This window comes from Microtus ochrogaster (assembly GCF_000317375.1).
Source record: "Microtus ochrogaster isolate Prairie Vole_2 chromosome 14 unlocalized genomic scaffold, MicOch1.0 chr14_random_2, whole genome shotgun sequence".
Lineage (NCBI taxonomy): Eukaryota > Metazoa > Chordata > Mammalia > Rodentia > Cricetidae > Microtus > Microtus ochrogaster.
In genome coordinates, this window is record NW_004949097.1 from 15,113,744 (window position 1) to 15,118,897 (window position 5,154).

Sequence of the window (5,154 nt, forward strand, 5' to 3'; positions counted from 1 at the left end):
GAGAGTGGATGGATGGATGGGTGGATGGATGGATGGGTGGACGGATGGATGGGTGGATGGGTGGATGGATGGAGGGAGAGTGGATGGATGGATGGATGGATGGATGGATGGATGGATGGTGAGATGGATGGATGGATGGATGGAGAGTGGATGGATGGATGAATGGATAAATGGATGGGTAAATGGATGGATGGTGAGATATATGGATGAGTGGATGGATGGATGGATGGATGGATGGATGGATGGATGGATGGATGGGTGGATGGATGGATGGTGAGATGGATGGATGGATGGATGGATGGATGGATGGATGGATGGAGAGTGGATGGATGGATGGATTGATGGATGGATGGGTGGATAGGTGAGTGGGGAGGTGGGGAGATGGATGGGTGGTTGATAGAAGGGTTATTGGGTAGATGAGTAAGTGGTTAGAAGGTTAGATGGATGATGAGTAGTGAATTGGTGGGTGAATAGGTTAGATGGATGAGCAGGTGATTGCATTGGGACAGATGGTTACTTTTACCTCAAGAGGGAAAAATGTGTTCAAATCACCTTTCCAAAGGAGACTCCACAGATTCATGTCATGAGCAAAGGGCATATCAAAGCTTGGGTCATTGTTCGGCAGGTTTTATCTTCCCTCCTACTCCTGCCCAAGATTCTTTATTTACAAGTACACCTCATAATCATAAAATGCATAATAAAAAACCCCAAACCACAAGACAGGCTGTGAGAATATAATGAAAACCCAATACCAAATAATTTACTCATAAATAAAATTCAATGAAGTTTCCTCTTGGTGCACAGGGAACACACATTAGGAGTCACAGGAACAATCTGACTATAAAAAGTAGACTCAATGACTTTAATTCTCCCAATCAAAATTGTGCTGGCTCTTTGCCTGATTTATGTCACTATTTATTGCAAACCAGCATGCCTAGTCCAGCTTAAGTCTGCAGATTCTAATGTGTGTGCTGAGACTGTCCTCCTGGGACACAAACATTAACTATTCATAGGAGGAAATGGAAGTATCAGCCTTCGGAGCCATAATTCCCTTTATCCCTATTATACACATATTCCAATGGGGTGATTATTCTAATCACAATGGTCAATAGCAAATTAGCTCATTTTAAAATTTATCGCCAACAAAGGATTCAATCCGATGCTAATTCCTAAATTGCTCTATAGCTGATGTAACTTAGGCGCAGATTTGGTCCTACGGCAGGCAGACAGGAGCAGTGCAGTGGCAATGAAAGACACAGATGAGCTCAGGCACAAGTTCTCTCCAGGCTCTCTTTGAGGTCCACGCGTTATGTGAGTTCTTTGTCCAAAACGGGATGCTAAACTTGAGTCCCTACAGCTCACACCATTGAGAAATGGCTGACAATATGTAATTATTTCTAATTAACTGCTAAACCTCCTATTTGGGGATGAGGAAGTTCTTAAATAATAAAAAATGAGGGATTCTGGCCTGTGCTTTGCAGCTCCCTCCTGTAGCCCCGTGCTTCTGTTTACTCCCAACCTAACACGGCTTCAGATCTTTGCTCCCTGTTGCTTTTCAAACATGTCAGCCAGGCTTCTTCTTGGGGTTCTGGAGCCTTCCTCCCCTGTGTCTGGAATGTTCCTCCCAGAAATATCCCAGTAGTCTACCCCCTTACCACCTTCTGGACTTGGAACAAGCGTCTTCTTACTCTGCAGCCCAGATTTAATTTCTACTCAACATTTTTTCTTATCATCACTTAATTCTGACGTACACATAGAGTTTGTACACCAGTTATTCTCTCCTGACATCCAAGTCTCTGAAGCTGGAGTCTTTGTTCTGCTCATGGCTGTAGCCTAACACTAGATGGGTGTCCAATCCATAGCAGGCACTCAACAAACACCTAGAAAATGAAGGAAGATGGGGGCATGAGAGGATACTCTTGCTTCCAGTGGGATTAACAATGAAGAAAACATTTGACCTGGTCCTTAGAGTTCTGTACATGGGCTTTCTACTCAAAACACAGATGAAGTAACAGACTTCCTCTTGTTATGCCCAGATCACAGAGTACCCAAAACCAACTAGGAGATCAAGTAAAAGCAAAGAGCCTTTATTCTTATACAGGTTCACAAACTTGGACTCTCGATGTGTCCCACATATTGGAGTGATCAGAGAACCCCAAGTTCAGTTAGGGTGGGGTTTTTATAATAGCAAAGGTAGGGGTGAGGTATTTCCAAGGTTCAGGATTCCTGATTGGCTGGCATTTGTCTAGGGGTGTCCTGGTGAAAAGTGATGGGTGTCTGCTGGCAGATGATCCTGTCTACAATGGTTGGAACATTAGGAATTTCCTTTGGATGATCTGTTCCTCAGTTGTGCCTGGGTAGTGTCAGTTTGTGTGGTCGTTCTTGGGAACAGATATAGTCTTAGGGGAAACCACTGAGATTCGGGCCTCTATTGAGCTTGTTGTGACTGGGTCCTCCACTCTCTCCTTAAAATAGGGCATATGTAGTTATATTTCATTTGTATTTCAATTTAAAACAAGCTTGCCTGAAGATCAGAGAATAAAACAACCCCACTGGTCAGCCTTACATACCAAGCAGTGGTGACACACACTTTTAATCCCAGCAGCCACACTAGTTTGCCATAGAAACCAGGCTGTAGTGGTACACGCCTTTAATCCCAGCCCTAGAGAGGAATATAAAATGGGAGGAGACAGCTCTCAGATACAGTCTTATATTTGAGATTCCTGGAGGCAGGATCGCCATTTCAGACTGAGGTAGAGGTAAGAGCCAGTGGCTGGCTGTTTTGCTTTTCTGATCTTCAGGTTGAACCCCAATATTTGTCTCTGGGTTTTTATTAATTGTGCTGCAGACATGGGTGATACAAAATGATTTAATCTGACGCAAACATCAGAGAGCTCACTACTGACAGCTTTTTAGCTCTGGTGTTGATTTCTCATGGGTCTCACTCTCACCGCATAGAGCATCAGAGAGACTGCTCTCCTGTGAGTCACATACTGGGTCCTTAAAGTCATTGCCTTAGGAAACATCATCACTTTGAAAAATAGAGCTCTTAGAAATAAAAATGACTGGGCTGGGAAATAACCTAAGAGGTGACTGACTACCAGAGAGCCTGATTTTCAAGCCCTGACTCCCATCCCCTTTCCCGTGTGCAAACAGACCCTGAAAGAGAGGCCAGGCCACAAGCACAGGTGGTAAAGGCCCAAACTCTGCCACCCTCCTCTGCAAGATCAAGATGTCGTGTATGCATTGCCACAAGCATGACTGGATGTTCACACAGGAGTTTGAGGATTAAAAGCAAAACACCACAAAGCTTGGTCCCACAATCTCAATTCACTACAATTTTTTTTCTCTCTTTTCATAATGTGTTGGCGATTCTTTTAAGTTTCCACCAAAAGACAGCCCTTCCAACCTCCAGCAGGAATTTCTGTTCATTCCTCAGGTGAATAAAAGCTCTCAGGAGAGAAAAGCCTTTCTGTGCATCTCCCAGCATCATGGGGGTTCATATTTAACACACATGAATGAGACATGCAGAACTGACGTTCCTGAGCAAAAGGAAGCCATGTCTAAGTGGAAGATGCTACAAAGTGACTGATTAGAATTCTGTGATGGAGGAAGGTCATTGGTTAATTATAATAAAGAAACTCCTTGGCCCTCATAGGTTAAAACATAGGTGGGTGGAGTAAACAGAACAGAATGCTGGGAGGAAAAGGAAGTGAGCTCAGAGGCCATGCTCCCCTCTCCCGGGCAGACGCCATAAAGCAAGCCGCCAGGTCAGACATGCTGAATCTTTCCCAGTAAGACTGGTGCTACTCAGATTATTAGAGATGGGTTGATCAGGATGTGAGAATTAGCCAGTAAGGGCTAGAGCTAATGGGCCAAGCAGTGTTTAAATGAATACAATTTGTGTGTTGTTAATTCTGGTAAAGCTAGCCGGTGGCGGGAGCTGGGTGACATAATGCAACCCGCAGCTCCTTCAACAATTCTGGAGGGTTGGAATGGAGCAGATCCAGAGTCTAATTAGCTGGAGATATTTACATATGAAGCAACTAGAATACCTGGAATACCTCAAAATAACCTTGTGTAGGGGAAAAGGAAGACAGGAGGGATGCAGATGGAAGAAAAATGGGCTAGCAAGCCTCAGAGGTGGCTAAGCTGCTCTCTCTGGCTACGGGTGACTGAAATTATTATAATAGTAATTTTTCAAAAGAAAAAATGCATTAAGGAGGAGAGGAAGCACAAAGCAAATGCATCAGAGTCATCAGAGTGCCCACAGAAGTTTCTTTTTAATCTGTATGCACTGTACCTAGGAAATCCCAACAAACTCTTTCGATGCCACCAGAGACATCACTGCAGCACCTGAATGTAGTAATATGAGCGGCAGAGCTGCGTCCTCAGCACCCCGGCTGCCTACTAGCTTATGCCCGAAATAACAACACACAAACTGTATTCATTTAAACACTGCTTGGCCCATTCTGCTTGGCCCATTAGCTCTAGCCCTTACTGGCTAATTCTGATATCCCGATCAACCCATCTCCAATAAACTGTGTAGCTCCAGTCTTACCGGCAAAGATTCAGCAGGTCTGACCTGGCGGCTTGCTTCATCATGTGCATCTGCCAGGGAGAGCGGAGCATGGCCTCTCTGAGTTCACTTCCTCTTCCTCCCAGCATTCTGTTCTGTTTACTCCTCCCACCTATGTTTTAACCTATCAGGGCCAAGCAGTTTCTTTATTGCTTAACCAATGAAATCAACAGATTGACATATGACACTCCCACATCACCTGAAAACATGAATTAAGCAGAGGGAAAAAATGTGATGGTTTTGTGTCGATTTGGTTGGGTAAGGTATGGCCACGTACCCAGGTTGTCTGTCTTAGGGTTTCCATTGCTATGAAGAGACGCTGTGAGTACAGCAACTCTTATAAAAGAATGCGTTTAATTGGGACTGGCTTACAGTTCAGAGGTTTAGTCCATTATCATCATGGTAGAAAGCAAGGCAGCATGCAGGCAGACATGTGCTGGAGAGGTAACCAAGATGCTACATGTGGATATGCAGGCATCAGTAGTGAACGTCACCCTAGACCTGGTTTGAGCATGAGACCTCAAAGCCCACCCCATAGTGATGTGCTTCCTCCAACAAGGCCACACCTACTCCAA